This window comes from Mustela nigripes, chromosome 7 (genome assembly GCF_022355385.1).
Source record: "Mustela nigripes isolate SB6536 chromosome 7, MUSNIG.SB6536, whole genome shotgun sequence".
Taxonomy (NCBI): Eukaryota; Metazoa; Chordata; class Mammalia; order Carnivora; family Mustelidae; genus Mustela; species Mustela nigripes.
In genome coordinates this window covers 89,362,206-89,379,326 of record NC_081563.1, presented here as the reverse complement: position 1 = coordinate 89,379,326, position 17,121 = coordinate 89,362,206, and the positions used below count along the sequence as shown (strand labels likewise).

The window sequence follows — 17,121 nt, the reverse complement described above, 5'->3', positions numbered from 1 at the left end:
CCCCCCGCCCCAAACAGAATATGTGAGAGGGGGGCCAAGTGTGGTCCTGGACTGTCCACAGGAATCAACTCATTCTGCTGAAAAGGACTCTGGAATAGAAGCTAAATTATTGCCCTTTATAGATGAGGGAACTGAGGCATAGAAAAAAAGAAGGTAACTGGCCCAAGGCCTACCCCACCCACCTCCCCCTGCCACAAGGATAGCAGAATCCCTACCCAGGTAGATTGGCTCTGATATTTTCATCCACTACTCTGTGTTAAATTGTCCTCCATTCTGTGCTATTTCTAGCTGCCAAACTTCCAACAATTATTGTCCAAAAACGTTTTCCTGACTTCATCTCCAAACCTTCACAGCAACTCAGACACATGTCAAGGGGGTTCTCAGGTCAAAGGGAAAGACCCACATGTACCATGGGACCTTCCCACTCCCACCCTCACAACCAAGGGCATATACTCGTGATGTCCAGCCCAGAGGGATAGTCTGGCCATGGAAGGTGGAGGCCACCCCTAGGACATGGGTCCTCAATGCACTAGGAGTTCTAAGAAGTGGTCCCTGGCTATCACAACACCCCCCCCCCATACACACACCAATGACACCAATGACAAATGATGCACATATCAGTTTAGCCCAGAAGTACAATTTCAAGACGATAAAATAGTATCCTCTCAATGTCATGGGACATCCTTGCCATCCTGTCAAAGATTGGCCAACCTTTCTTAAAGTGATCTGCCATCTTGGGTCTCAAATGGTGAGCAACTAGTTCTGAAACCAACACAGAGTTCGTGGCAATCTTCTGCTTTTCTGCAATAAGGAGTCTGTTGAACCACCCCGAGACTTGGCGTCACCATCCTCTTCCCAGCTCCTAACTTAACTGGACCTGTCTCATAAAGACCAGTGGCTGCTTGGGTTTCTATTCCTCTTCCATATGGGTGGTCGATACCCAAGGAAACTCTGCCAGAGGCCAAATCTCTGCCAGAGGAAAACCCACCACTGCCCCTGCGGCAATACCCAACAATTTCCTTGACAGAAGCTGCATTTTCTTACCAGGGCTGTTTGTGCCAAAGCTTTCTTTAGTATTTGAATCAATCAATAGAACCACAGAAGCCTGCAGCAGTAGTACATCGAAAAGCACTTTGTAGGGGACTTAATAGCATGTTGGCAACTCAATCACTCTGCATTTCTGTTTCAGCAATGTCAAATGACAGCAGTTAAGAGAGAACCTGCTGGCAAATTGACAAACAGCTACCACTAACCAATTAAGTAGTAACACCAGAGGAGTTTTCGTAGCAGAACTCAATGAGGAAGAAAAAAAATCAGTTTGTTTCCCATAATACTCATCCTGGCTAGCTTTGTACCATGAGCACAATAGCCTATAACAGGCCCTGATTTCAGAGGGCTGAGGCAAAGGGCTGATTTGCAGCACAAGGACTGTGATCAGAAAAGAATGGAAGGGGTTGTCGGGGCTGTGAATCACCTGAAGAAGGACACACAAAAGCCCAGCCAGCCCCTGGCTCAGGGGTTCTCAGGCAGGGATCATTGTGTCCCCCAGGGACACTTTTGTTTGTCACAGCTGGGAGATGGGATGCCACTGGCATCTAAAGGATAGAAGCCGGGGTGCTGCTAATCTTCCTGCAATACACAGGGCAGCCCCCACAGCAAAGGATGGCCCCACCCAGAACATTAATAGGGCCAAGGCTGAGAAACCCTGCCCTAGCCTGTGAGGTTAAATTTACAAAAAGACTGCGTAGCTTTCTTGTTCTATTTGAACTTAGTCTATCACAACTTTAGAAGTTAAATGTAACACTGACTTCCATGATGGAAGTCTTTTCACTACTCAGCACATGGAGAAGCTGAGACACCCATCAAGATAAGAGGCGTTAGAGGGACTGTAAGGCAAGAACTCGCTGTCCAACTCGAAAATGGGCTTCAGCTCCATGCGCAGAAGATCCCGTTTCCTTTCACCGCAGACCAAGCGGGCAGCGCTCAAAAGCAATGTTTGGAGACCCACAGACACTTGAGGTTGCTGGTAGATTTGCTGCTCTTCATAACAAAGGAGAGCAGGAAAGGCTGGATTGGCACTTGTGCTCTGTGCACCCTTGCACGCAATTTGCACATTCACACCTCCCCCTTCTCCCCAAGGAGCCAGTAGCGGGGTCACTGGCATTCCTGCTCTGGCCCGCCTGCTCCCAGCTCTCCCAGCTCAGCTGACACAGATGCCACTCACTAGTATCCCTCCTGGGCACCTTGTGCAATCCTGGCCCCCACCTGCCCGGGATGCAGCAAAGAGCCTGGGTGTAGTGACAAGGAAGTGAGGCCCTTACCAGCAGGAGGGCAGCTCTGGGACTGGTGATCTGGAGTAATGTGTCCCCCAGTTCCTGCGAGGCACGTACTGCTGATGTTTAGGGGACCTGGACTTTCCAAGGCTCTCCAGAATGGGCCTGGCCCCACCCATGTGGGCAACATGGCTCCTGGCCTGGTCAGCCCAACTCCTTCCATGACCCCAACTCTATCTGCCTCTATCTGTGCTTCCAATTTCCCTTCCAAGTGGTAGACTTGGTTTCAATCTGATCGCGTGTTCAACTTCTTGATCTGGATGTCTCACGACTGTCCTGAAAGCCTCCAACCCCTGCATTCCTCACCTGGGCCAGGGAACACTCACCCACCACCAAGCACATGCCCATGGTGATCCCTATGCCCACTCTCTCCCTCCACCTTAGCACTCGCCCTCAAGTCCTCCTGCCCCCATGGGTCAGCAGGCGCTCAGAGAAATACTAGGCCTGCTCTGACCGCCCATGGCCAGGCCCTTCCTCTCTCCCTCCAACACTGCTGCAAACTTCCACCAGTGAGCCCTCAGGCCCCGCAGCCCACTGTGAGGCTGGATGCCCCAACACAGAGCAGATCTACCTGCTGGGGCTCTGGAGCTTTCCATGGCTACTGACCACCCTTGGGGAGGGGCACCAAGCTCCTGAGCATGGCATCAGGACGTCCCCACATGGCCTCAGCCCAGCTTCCAGCTCCCGCTCCCAAAGCTCTTCCCCACCGCCCGTGCCAGCCACAGGGGCAGCACCTCGTTCACAGAGAGCAAGTGCTTCTGGATCCCCTGGGGCTTGCTTACTACCTTGGCCCATCTCACTTCCTCCCAAACCCGGCAGCAGCAGGCTGTGTTCTCCAAGTTCTGAGCCTGTACCCCATTACACCCCTACCGCACTAGCATCTCTCAACCCAAGCCCTGGGACAGGAATGTCCAGAACATGGTAGCTGTCCTGGGCATGTTTGTTCATTCAGCTGGGCTCAGTTTACTCCTGAGACAGAGCCTGGGTAGGGCTGGAGGTGGGCAAAGTCACAAATGACAGATTGGACATGACACCCCTTGTCAACCAGCATGCCTCACAGAGATCCAGGACAAGGGTGCCAGTCCCACTGCACATGGAGGAGCAAAAGAGTAGCTGCAGCAGAAGCCAGACAGGAGTGCCCTGCAAGCACGGTGGCCCGGCCGGGCCAACCATCCTGTGGCTCTGAGGTCAGATCACTGGGCTCAGAGCACACAGCATAGCCTTGCTGGCCCAGCTACGGTCTGGTGAGGCAGCCATCCTCCGTTCTGTGCCTGTGGGTGGGCAAGGACAGGGCAAGTGGAGAGAGAGAGCCATGGAGAAGGGAAGGGGGAGAGGGAGGGAGCCCAGCCCACCTGAGCATTCCCACCCCAGACTGCCAAGATCAGCACCTTAAGGAGCAAAACTGAGATGCAGAACATAGTTTTGAGGGCAATAATGAAAGTCAGGGACAATGCCAAGAGGTGGCTTATTGGGGGTGCGGGGGTGGGCAGATGGGGTAGAGCTGTCGGAAACTGGTTCTCGCTGTTAGGAAATGTTCTGAAATGGGGGCTCTCAGACCTCCAAGGCACCTGTCATCTTCAAAGCCCTTTGTAAGATTAACTAATTAGTCCATGACAGGGCCTGACCCTCCCAGCCCCCAAGAAACTGACCGGGTTTCCATGCCGCCATTACCTCTCGGCCTGCAGACTGCTCCATAGAACCCCTCAACCACGTGTGCTCTCTTCTGGAGGAATCCTATTCAAACACAGCCACTGAGCCGCCATTCTATGGGCTCAAGACATTAAGGAAAAGAAATAAAAGGAAAAGGGAAATACATCTGGGATGCCTACAGGATAATTTACACCAGCCACCCCTGCAAGGCATTAATAATAATTAAAACTTATAATGTCAATTTCATGGCTCATTACTCAGATGTAGCACACAAATCTTGCTGTGGGCTTAATGCCCTACCCCGTGGAGACATGGGTGCTCACGCACACACAGCAGCAGCATCTCCATCTTTTATGGAGATCACCGCGGCAGCAGGCTTTGACAAATGTGCCTCCATTACACTATGCCCGCTGACAGGCTCTAAGTCACAAGGGCTTCCCTGGGAGTGGGGCATGTTGGGGAGGGCGGCGGGGGCAAGGCCAGGTCTCACTCCTTCAGATCCCCCAGCAAGCTCAGGTGAACCGTGTGGACAAAGAACTCGCCCATGTTTTAGGCTCTGAGGACTCAACCTGTCTCCCTTACTCAGAGCTTCCCAGGCAACCCTTTAGAGTGGCACAGCTTCTAACTGCATGTTACCAATGGAGGGCCCCCCTGGTCCATCAGCTCCATGAGGACAGATAACATGCCTATTTTTTGTTCGGTGTTGCATCCCTGACACCTGGCCTGACATAGATCCATGCTCACAATATCTCTTGAATGAATGAACATAGGGACCAGTCAAACCAACCCTCCAGGATTGCACCTGGGCTAAGAGCTTCCCCTGCACATTGTTTTTTTCCAGGATGTGAGGTTCAGGGTCCACACAGCCCAAAAGCTTATTGCTAAGAGTTGCTGGGCCTGGATAAATGGGGACAATCCCAGTGATTACTTGAGGAGGAGGGCATGACAATCTGAGGAACCAGGCTGAGCAAACGCACAGAGTTGGACACACGTGGGTCTGCCTCCCACAGACATGGCAGAGCTGATGGTCACAGAATAAACACACCCTGGCACATTCCAGGGACGGTGAGCAGGCTGCAGATGGGAGACAGCCTAACCGCAAACATGCCAAGCCTGCAGGGCCTATGAAGGTGGCAGAGACAGGTAACAGTCCCCCGATACCCACCTGCTCTTGCTTCTTGCCAGTGAGAATATTCCAGGTTTCAACTGGGGGTCAAGGTCACCCAGCTAAATACCTTCTTTCCCAGCCTTGCTTGCAGGTAGCCGTGGCCACGTGTCATAACTCTAGTCATCTAGTGCACGTGACTTGTGCAATTCTGGACCCCCATTTATAATGACATTGGTAAGGAAATCCTAATTCCTGATTCTCCCTCCCACAGCCTGAATGGCGGGGGACAGGGGGAGGTGAGCCAGCTCCTGCCACTCCAAGATCCCCCTCTGAGCAAAGGCAGGAGGATCCTGCTCCTTGACTGACTATGTAGAACAGATCCCAGGACTGTGACGTGGGGAGAAGACACTTCACCTTACTCCAGCTGCCATACTTGGGGATGTTCTCACCAGAGTGCGGCCTGTATCCCAAGTAGGTCAGAGGCTCTGTGGTGTGACTTACCATCTCCCCAGCCTGTAAGTGGTTTTCATTGTGGAGGTTACCATTCGTATATTTCCTGCTAGGATGGTACTGTGAGCGCGAACCCTCTCAGGCTTAGAATTGCTTGAAAAGCCACGATGTCATGCGCTAAGTGAAGCAGTGAAACAGAACATCCCCTCCCTCTAGTTTACATGTCACATCTCTGATAGAGATGTCACTACATCATACATCAACTAGGACGTTCCCAGGTTTTAGTTCTACAGCTCTTCAAGCGCCTTCTTCCATTTTTCTCATTAAAAGCTTCCCATCAGGTGCTGGATTTTTGTTCGGTTCACTCCTCTGTTCTGAGGATTTTATTTTCTTTCCAGTATTTGCATACATGTGCTTCCAAGAATTTACGGAACAACATGATGTGCCAGACCCTGCAGTAGGCTGTGGGGAGTAAGCCTATTCAGAGGGTCACCAACCAGGGTAACAAAAGAGAAATGCACATTTGGCCCCCAACACATGTGGGGTGAGGACAACACTAAGCCGGTACCCTGTGATGCAGGCGTAAGCCATCTACACCAAGAGTGGCCATTAGCCACTCTGTTGAGCACAAGTTTTGTGTTTCAGCAAGATCTGTGAGGATTAATAAGAAATTGTACATTTTTCTTTTTTTCTTCCTTTTTCCTTTACTTCTCCTGGATCTTGCCAAAGGCCCTCTTCTCAAGTTTGCCTGCTGTTCTATGCACATTGGCAGGCAGTTCGCTGATGTTAGTGGTAATGTTAGGGCTTAACTTCTCAGTCTGAGCTGCTAGGAGAGTGAGATTTAAGGAAACCCATGTTCTGCCTTAGAGACATCTGGTGACTTTGTGCTGGATGGAGTCATTTGTATGTAGAAGGTGTAAAGCCCTTTGGGTTCTCCAGATGAATGGTTCTATATAAGCAATACCACGATTATGCCACAGAAGGAATGTGGTTTTTTGAACCTCCTCTCAAATTAGCTGATACATCTCTGTAATAAAATCATCATGGCATCAGAAATAAAACTTTTTCGAAGCAACACACTCCTCTTCAAAGAGTTTATGCTTTAAAAAACTCCAGTCACCCTTCCAAGGGTGTGAAGCCACTTTCTAAGCCATTTGCCTATATGACCCTGGAAAGAGGAGAGACACCAGGATCCAATGAAGTCCGGCAGAGAGAAGGAAGGGTCCAAAATTAAGGTCTTCTGGAAGCTGAGTCTCAGAAAAAGTGGCTCCTAACAAGGACATAGCTCAGTTAGGAGGGTTTTTTTCTCCCTATTTGGGGAGCTTTAGAGCCAACATTAATGGAAATATTGAGAGTGACAATTATTCTGGGGAAAGTACACGTGCACACGCATGTGCACACACACATGGACATGCTCACAGGCCCGGCCTTGATTTAGCATTCACACAGATGAGGGTCGCAGACAGTCAGTTTGCTCCCATGCGATAGAGAGCCCTCATGTGTGACGATCAGATCTCTAGCATGCTCCTCCTTGTTGTCAGGGAACATGCAGGCTCATTCCCACTGGGGCCAGGAGCTCACTTTTTACTATCCACATGAAGAAGAACAAAGGGGACCCTCACAGTCACTGAAACAAAGTGGGCCTCTGCTGACGCCAGCACAAGACCACGGCTGAGGCCAGCTGGACTGACTCATGGGGTGACAGCTTCTTGTCCCCCGTCAGTGCAGGCTGGGGGAGGGGAGCATGTGTGCTTGTGTGTGCCATCCCTCCCTCGGAGACCTGTGCGGTTCTTCAATGCCAGAGCAGCTTCTCACTGAACACAAGTGCATTTCTGGGCACCAGCTCCATCAAACTCGCTGGTTTTACAGTTTCCACAGCAACATTACAATGGGTTCCATTCTGGTCAAACAACGGCTTCACTAAGTTCTGTTTCACCAGCAATCTATTTCTGGTTTATAAAGACAAAGATGCTCTGGGAGAAGCTTCTCTGAAATGCTTGCGTTGTCCAGCTCCAGCTGATCTGTAGGCCACGGCAGGGATGAGGGGGAGCATTACACTTTACCATGTGTTTCAGCCCTCCTGACTTTGCCCCTCAGAGGGCCTTGGACACATAGTGACTGAGCAGTCACCACACGGGGCCCTGGCTTGCCTTTTCACTCTCCTTCTGAGAAGGGAAGGGAGAGCAAAGGAGCTGAAGATTGAGGCCCCTGACCAGAATTCTGTAACTGCCCTTTTCCAGGGCTGTGTGTGCCAGCAGGCAGAGCACATGACACAAGAAGATTCCCAGGGGCTGCCAAGGAGACTGACCACCAATAAAGGGGTGTGGCTTCCCTTCCCCGAAATCAAGATAGATATGCCCAGAGTCCCCCTGAGCGGAGACAACTGCCTGTCCTCTCTCTTGGCTGGGAAAGGTGGAATCTGACTACACAGTAGGCTGGTGGCCAGCTGAACTGCAGAGTGAGGCCCCATGTGGGACGGGCTGGGCTTTTCCACACCCCCTTGGTTTCCAAATCACTCCAGCCCGACACCCAGCATGACCCTCACGGGGAGAGTGGGTGCCTCACTCCCCTACCACCAAAGCTGCAGTGCCAGTTTGCTGTCCTTCATTTTCATAACATTTCCACTCAAGAGCTTACCAAGGTTCAAAGGGTAACAGAATGAGGTTCTCAACCCCTGTGAGACACCCTGATGTACACATGCATACCAGTGTCCTTTCTGACACCATCCAGCTCTCCAGAAACCTCCCCTAACCACTCTCCATCCCTGCTGCCTGCAAGCCAGGCTCTCCCCTCGCCATCTGCCTCTGCGACCTCACTGTGCTCCGGAGATCCTGCCACTCTGGGAACTGTGAAGGCCCCTTTGTGGTTCACTGCATGACCTACCCAAAGTGTGAAGGATGCCCTATGAGGTCTGGCTCATAAAATCAAAAGTAATTCTATTCTGACAATTATGAAAACATGAGATCATTAGAAATGCCTGGAGAAGTTTTAACCCAAGGCTTGGCAGTCATGTAACTTGGCACCAGTAAGTATTGTTCAGACACAAAACACCTAGTTCATACCTATGCAGAAAGAGGCATGTCTGACTAGCACACAGGCATACACACAAGTACGTCCATGCGTACACACACTCAAACCGTTCCTCAAACATAAACCCCCCACCACATACACAGGTCTACTGTTCTGAAGTCAGAGAGGAGAAAGAGAAGATGAACATCAAATACTAGCCTAGATCAGGAGCTGGCAAACCATGGCCCCAAACCATCCTGCCTGCTGTCTCTGTAAATCAAGCTTTATGGGGATGCAGCCACGCCCACCCATTTATGACAGCCAAGCTGAGGACTTGCAACAGTCTAGATGGGCCACATAACCAAAAGCATTTGCTATCTGGCCCTTCACTGAAAAAAGTCTACTGACTCCTGGAATGGAACGTCAGAGCCAGCAATGGCCCAAGGTCAGAGGCTTGCACAGTTCTCACTCGTTCCTGGCTTAGGGGCAGGGGGGTCGGGTAGCTGCCGCGCCCCTCGGTGTAGGTGGAGTGTGCTACCTTTGAGAAGAGCACTGCCACTTCCACTGTCAAAGCAGCAGTCGGGGAACTGAAGCCAGCCCTGGAGCGGTGGTGGCCTTGCCATGTGCCTTTTGATAAATCACCTCCACACACAGGGCCTCCGTTTTCCCATATGCAGGAGATAATCAAGTCTGTCCTTCCAAATTTTCTAGTAATGTCAAGAGAATAAAATTGATGGCACGTAACGAGCTTTCTGTCTCTTAATGAAGAAGGTGCTATAAAAATGATCACCGTAGACTATTTGCTGAGGCAAACAAATGTTCCAGGACCCTGGATGCCAGTGCTAGAGAAGGCATCAGTAATGACCCCTAAGTGTAGCCTGGAAGTAACATCAGACGGAGGAGGTGAGCACAACGCCCCCGCTCCCCAGCACTGCACACATGGGCTCCAACAGGCACCAGGAGAAAGAAAGATCAGCAAAGGTCTAGCATGTTGTCCTCAGGTGTGACGTCCTCTCCTTCCCCTCTCCCGGGTCTCTGGGTACTGCTCCGGATTTCATCCGGTCTTCATCCGGACTTCTGGCCACACCTTCGTCTTTAGCACTGGCCACTTTCCCCTCAGCTCTTGGACTGTGCCATGTGCCATGTGCTGCTTCCTGCCCTCACCCTGTGTGACCCCTGTACTTCTCATAGCCACCCTGTGGGTTGGTCTTAGGTCACGGACACTCTACAGTTGGAAACAGGCACGATGAAGTTCAGGAACTCACCCAAGTTCCCGGAGGTGATAGGAAACAGCAGAGGTTGGAATCCAGGTGGTCTGACTTCCAAGCCTGCGCACCAACCCATCACTTCCATCGCCTTCTAAAAATAACATGACCATTTATTTAGCTGCTACTTCATGCCACACACTCCAGACAACTCAATTATTGCTCACAGGAACCTTGTGGGAATTACCATTGCCATTTTATAATTGAGGAAAATTAAGAAAGGCAAGGAAATTTCTCAGGGTCATGAGGCTCGTAAGAGGGGACCAACTTCCAGCTCGTAACCCCAGCCCGCCTCCTCACACTCCCAAAGTGGGAGCAGAGCCCTTGGGGGGATGGGGGGCTCTGATAATTACCTGGAAGGAAACATGGAAGGAAAAGGCAAGGTGTGAACTGGTTATCCATTGGGCCAGGAAGGGTCCAGATCTCTGTTTGCATTTAACCGGCATCTGTCCGGCAGCTTACTCCTATGATCCCTCCCAGGGGAAGGGCTCCCTGCCTGCAACCCCAGCCTCTCCATCACAGGCCCTCTTGGCTCCTGAATCCAGGGGTGTCCAGGCCAGTCTTATGTCTAACATCATAACCAAGGTTCCTAAGGGAAGCATGCTCACCAGTCTCCTTTATGGGTCAAAAAGGCCTCACACTGTAATTCCAGGATCTCTAAACACCTCAGAATGTCAGGAGGTCAGGAAGGAAAGCAAAGGCTTCCCATCCTTCAACATCTGTTGTTTTTCAAAAAGGAAAATAGGGGAAGATGGTTCCTTCCAGACCCAACTTTAACTGAAACTAACCAGCAAATGACCTTTAAATTTTTTTCCCAATATTTTATTGTTTTAATGCTACCCTCTACCTCAAAAAGAAAAAGTAATACAAGAGGGCAAGGGGGGAAAGAAGAATTGTAATTGTAAATATCCATGCAAAAACGTAAGTTTCCCTAGGAATCCAGCTTTCTTTAAGAGCAAAGAAAAGAGGCCTGGGTTAGAATCCTGGACCCTCTAGAGGTGGGGGTGGCTGCGTAGCAGTGTGTCTAAGAGCTTGACTTCACCGCATGTTGGATGCCCTGGGCCTCAGTGTTCTCATCTGCAAAATGGGCATCATAAAGTACTTCTCTCCCAGGGAGACTGCAAGCATAAGTGAGGTAACACCTGTCAGTGACTCGTACTGGTGCCCAGAACCTGGTGAGTACCATGGTTCTTCCCAATGATAATACCGTCAGAACACAGTACATCACCTGTGTGCCACAGACGTCCACAACGCACAACACAGAGACAGGTGCATTCTGTAAAAACAAAGACCTTGGCAAAATAAACTTGATCGTGACCCTGTATTAGTCAGTTATAAGACAAAAAGCTGTCTCACTGACAGGCAGGTGCCACATTCCCTGAGACCGCATGCATCGCTCTGGCGGGGTTGAAGGGCAGCAAGGACCATTCCTGTTTTCCTTCTTGACCATCTGTCATCCCCACGTGAGGAGCAGTTTGCCATTTGGGAGGCAGCATGCCACAGGTCAGGCGGGCACGGCTCCTGGCCACAGGGGAGTCACAGGGCAGATGGGGGGCAGGACCAGGAGGGATACAAATAGCACTGAGCTCCCCAAGGTCTCTGAGCTTGGGGTCCCAGGCAGGGTGGGCCTGGTTTTCCCACGAATAGAAGGGGGTCACAGGACTACGGAGGGCCCTTTCACCTACAGACAGGCCCTGAGGTTCTTAGAAATCTTCTTATCATGCTGGGTCAGTCTCAGAAAAAAATCCTATTAGCCCCTTTTCTAGATCTTCTCTGTTTTGTATAAACTGCTTTAGGTCCTTTAGATATATGGTGGAAAAGCATGAAAACTTTTAGTCCTGAATTAACATTTTGAATACTAAATAAGTTTTGTTATTAAGTTTTTTTTTTAAAAATCAAGCATGAATCAAAGGATAGCTAATGGTTTGGGCTTAATTCACACATATGTTGAATTTGTCTGCTTTCCACGGATCCTGCAGTCTGCCACCTACATAGGATGGAGGTCTGGGTGTGCGAGGCTCAGACCACTGTTTGGCATGGGACAGGGGGACACGGGGGCAGAATTCCTCCCCGCAGCCGTCCAGGCTGAGCCTCAGTGAGTGTGGCTGGAGCCAGCCAGGATCCCATGGTGCTTCATTTCCATGTTGATTTACAGAAATCATTAACGCCAGATATTTATTTACAAAATGCTGGGCTCACTTTGTAATGGGAATTGCCGCAAAATTGGACGTCGCAGTCACTTTTATAGACTTCAGGTGAACTTCATAAATCAATGATGAATGCAAATAGTCTCACTAAGGAGAAACAAACAAACGGTCACAAACGGTCTCCAGTCAGTGCCACGGCGCATGTATGAGCACAGTTGACCGCTGCTGGGGCTGGCGTCCTCCCCTCACGCAGGTCATGTGACAGCAGCTTGCAAGCTGCAAGGGAGGTGCACAGCGAGCCCGTGTCCATTAGCCGTGGACTCGAGGGAAACAGCTTCATTCTGAAATGTATTTCATAGGCCAGAGAATCACCCCAATTACTACCTATTTTAGCTATGAGAAATTCCTTCTTGAAGGCTTCAGGCTTTAGTGTGACTTTGTAAGTCCATTTAAAGTGCAAAGGGGGTCTCCAGTTGTCCTTTTACCCACCTAGAAAAACAAGACCCCCTCTCCAGTATGGAACTTCTTCCCCCGCGTAAAGGGGAAGGGTCTTTCTTCCCTTGGCTGGCCTCTGGAGCAAGTAGTGATTTTTGACCTGCCTAAAATATTCAAAGCTTTTGAGTTTACTAAAATATTAAAGAGCTCACTTGGTCTGCCTGAATTCTTAAAAATCAGGAAGAGGAACACCATGTATGCTAAACGTGCTCTGATGGGCAGCGAACCAAACAGTATACATTATAAAGCCCCGCCCCCATGGAGTTAATGTTCCAGCAAATGGATAAGCAGCGAAACCCCAAATAAGCAAAACTGAGAGGTGAGAAAGTATTAAGTGCTAAGGGGCAAACAAACCAGGGAAAAGGACAAGAAATGCTGGGAGGGGATGGGTTGGAATCTTAGAGAGGTGTCGCCAAGAAGGTAATCGGGGCAGTCCCGAGTTGAGTGACCGTGGCTCATGGCTCGGGAGAGTAGGAGGGAGCCGGGGGAGGCCATGCAGTTCCAGGAGTTCTACGGGGCTCTGAATGAGATGGGTGCAGTCAGGGGCTCTGCATTTGCAAACTGAGGCACAGGAAGAGGATAAAGAAGGACACAGAAAGTTCCTCCTTCGGGGGGACACTTTAGGAAGAGGTGAGCTGCTTGCCTGGGGCAGGTGAGAAGCTGCACTGCTGAGTCCCTCCAGCTCTGCCTGCAAGACGGTCAAGTCCAGCATTCTGGCTCAGGCTCAGGACAGAGGCAGCACTCTCCCTGCCAGGATGCGGTAGAATGTCCTGACGCACCTGCACTGAGCACACACCTGTTCTCCTGAAGCAAGCAGTGGTACAACGAGGAGTAGCCTGTGCAGAAACAAAACCATAATGCGAATGCCAAACCAGTATGTGAGCTATCAACGCCATGATATAAACCATGTTCTCTGAGCCCCGAATCGGGAAACATGGCCTGAGAGGGCATAAAGATAAGTAAACACAGAACTTCCAAAGAAAATCCAGCCTAAAACCCAGGGAGGATATCAGGGACCCAGAAACTTCTCAATAAAAATGCTGGGTCCTCCAAACCTGCCGTCAGTCAGTCAGCCTGCCTTCCAGGCACTCTGCCTAGGAAGCAGAACCTAGAAACTGGTGGCACAGAACATTCTGCCCGAGACAGCAAAGAGAAACAGGTAGGAAGGTGGAGATGGAGCAGGGCCTGGCAACCATCATGTGCTGCTCCAACGAGCCGAAGGGAAATAATTTGTCACTTATTCTCTCCTCTGTATTTCCTCTCCTCCCACTTTCCAGCTCATTAAGAAGCTTGCCTTCTTGTTGCCACATCATCTCCCTGCTGGATTTCCTGCCCCTCTCACTGGGATCACACGGCCCATAGGGATGGAGGCTGCCTCACGGGCCCTTGTCATCATGGCGGGGCCAGGGGGGGGCACCCAGAGGGTCCTCAGCTCACTCTCCACACCAAACCCTACCCTTCCAAGTCTTTACCTCTGTTTTCTGGGAGAAGTTAGCCAAGGGCAAAGTCAGGGGAGGGACGTACCAAACAGAGAAGTGGTCCTTAAATGATCAGCGCATAAATGAAGAGTTGGCTCAGATTTGAATGACTTTTTAAAAATCTTGGAGATGTGACCCTATCTTTAAAACTTTTAAACAAATTAACCACCTTTCAGAAGTTATTCTAAGATGCTATAATTATTCATTTATTTTACATAACACTATTAGGTGAGCATTACTATCATCTCCATTTTATAGATGAGGAAACTGAGTCACAGAAAAGTATGAGACTTGTTCATGGTCACACATCCAGGCCTTATCTTCTATGCCAGGGATCAGCAAACTTTTTCTGTAAAGAGCCACAGAGTAGATATTTTAGGTTTGCAGGCCACAGGGCCTCCTGACAAACCTACTCCATTCTGCCATTATAGCATGAAAGCATGGAAGCAGCCATAGAGTTCATATATCTCAATGAATGGGTGTGGCTGTATTCCAATAAAACTTTATTTATAAAAACAGGCAGTGGGGTGGATCTGGCCTTCAGGCTGGGGTTTGCTGCTCAAAGTATGTTGTCTCACTTTGTGTCCTGTAAAATGTGATCAGCCTCAAACGGTCCTCAAGGAGAATCGGGCTCAATCTGTTACTTTGTGTTTTTGAAAGCAAGAAACCAATGGATTGACTTTCTTAAAATCTGATGCCCAAACTGAGGGATCAAATTGGTCATGCATAGTTTCTTATGCAATTTAGTGATATAATATAACATGTCAAACAAGGAGAAGCCACAGAATTTTAAAAGTAAAATTAATCACTCTAACTTGAATTTTCAACTGCAGGCGGGGATCTTTTTCCTCTAGGGTGCGAGCCTGGCACTGGCTGCCAGTGAGACTATGCCCAAAGCAATGTTAAACCCAGGAGATGCGTTCAGAACGAGGTCTGTTCTGGAAAATGCTGCAGGGCCAGTGCCTGGGCTCTGTGGTCTTTCCCCAGTTCCTGGCAGGGCCACACCACCAGGGAATCAGACTGGAGGGGACTGCGTGCAGCTCGAGTCAGGCCAGGCTCTGGGCACACTCTTCCCCAAGGCCCCAAGCCGGGGTGCAGCCTGACCTCACCTGCTGCTGGGGATAAAAGACCACAGGCTGCACTTGTCTTCTGTAAGCTATGATGGCAGGGGCTGCCAAGGTTTTGCTTTCACACTTTATTTCCACCCCATCGGAATAGCTCAAAGGAACCCATCAGTTTCGGATCCTTTATTCTGCATGGCAAGAAATACTTCAGTACATTTGTAAGGACACAATTAGCATACCGTGTGAATTCAAGAGCATGGTCCTGAGTCCGATCCATGCATAGGAGCGCCTGAACGGCTGCACCCTGACCTCCTGGAACGGTAAGAACTGTGCAGCAGAGTGAGGTCAGTGCTCCCACATCCCACCTGCCAGATGCGCACACATCCCGCCCCCCGCGGGCAGCCCCGGCCTCCTCAGCAGCACAAGGAGACAAGGCATGGCACCCCGCGACAGAACTTAACGGCAGGAGAGTCTGGCTGGGAGGGGCGGAGTGGAGGGGGCCTTGGAGCCCAGTATGCGGCGGGCCAGGGAATGCCCTTGTCCCTCCGACCCACACAGGGTCTTGGAGACAGGCACCGGTCAGAGGCAGTGTCACAGAAGTTCATGCCCCTCTGGCCTCACTCAGGCTGCCAGGCTGCCCAGAAGATCCGAATTCAGGGAACCAGCCCTGGGTGCCATCCCACTGTCATAACCTGCTACAAAGATGGGACCAGGAGCACAGGTGGTCGCAGGGGAGAGCTGAGGCAGTTGATGGAAGACGGAAGATGATGGGGCAGAGGTCAGCAAGGCCCCACCTGGTCAGACCCTAGGCGGCCTGAGGGAGGGCCCAAGGCCACAGCGGCTTCCCTCCTGCTGCTTACAGTCAGCCTGGGTGGATATACACGCAAAGGCACTAGACAGACTGGCAATAATCGCGTAGTCTGCTCATGATAGATGAAGTGAAAAGGCAGAGTCCTGGCGGCTACAGTCTTGGTGCTGGACCCGTGTCTGTGATTCCATGTGGGTAGCACATGGAGAAAGACCCACAAGCAGTTCTGGCCCAGTTCTCAGGGCAGGCCAGTCTCCCAGGGTCAGCGCTCCGCCAGGCCCACTGGAGGCCATGAGGAGCTGCGGCCTCTCCCAAAGGGGCCTTCACCAAAGACCTAAGAACTCTCATGACCATAATTCATTCATACATGGCCACCTAACACGGGTCACAGTTCTAGGAACTGCTAATTTGTTAGAAACAAAATAGACAAAAATCATCTACGCCCCCTGTGAGAGCACATATTTTAGAAGGGGAGAGGGACATATGTAATCATTACACCTAGGTAGCTCACTGAAGCCAGGATGTACTGGGGAGGAAATATACCAGGAAGAGGACAGGAAGTGTCAGTGGGGCTGGAGATGGTTTGCAACTTTAAATTCAGTCCAGTTCTGGGGCAGGTGTCCCTGGCATCGAGGACACGAGCAATGCCCGGGTGAGGTGCCAGGCCTTCACGTATTCCTCTGTTCACACGCAGATCAGTGTCTTTATAACAACAAAAGGAAGAGTGAGAAGCAGCAGGGAGGGGAGGAAGCAGGGAACAAGGTTGGGGAGCTGCTAACTGATGACATTTAAGGGACTTTTTTGATGGCCAGTTCTGGGATCGTGCTCGGGTGCACAGCCCTGCAGGGCAGGGGGAGGCTCTGTGTACAGCAGCAAGGGGTGTCACCTTGTGAGCCCAAGCACCCGCACTGCTGAGGTTCAAGGAATCCAGGCACAGAGCATGCAGAGAGGCAGAAAGTGTCCTCCCGTCATCTGGGACAGGGCATCTTCCTGTGCTCAAGAGAAAAGCTGACAAGTCCTTTTCAGATTTTGGTCCAAAGTCAACAACAGATGCTACAAGGATTCCGAATGGCTAGCTCTTCACATGAGGCTAAGAAGCAGCCAATTTGTGGCACAGCCTCCACTTGGCGCATAGTCACTGGGCGCTCCCTTTATGACACACTGCGCAGGTGCCTGTACCCCAGGGAGGAGTGATCGGAGACCCTTGCCAGGGAGTCGCAGTCCCTTCACATGCAGCGTATTTGTTGGTGGGAATCGGGTTGAGAACACACACACACATATCCACACCACCCAATATACACATACACCACCCCA

At 50.7% G+C, this 17,121-nt stretch overlaps 1 protein-coding gene across 2 annotated transcripts in view; it reads right to left on the bottom strand.

Moving 5' to 3' along the window:
• The window catches only part of SH3RF3 (SH3 domain containing ring finger 3), a 356,455-nt gene that overhangs the window by 148,135 nt on the left and 191,199 nt on the right, over positions 1-17,121 (bottom strand). The gene's annotated exons all lie outside the window — the stretch shown is intronic.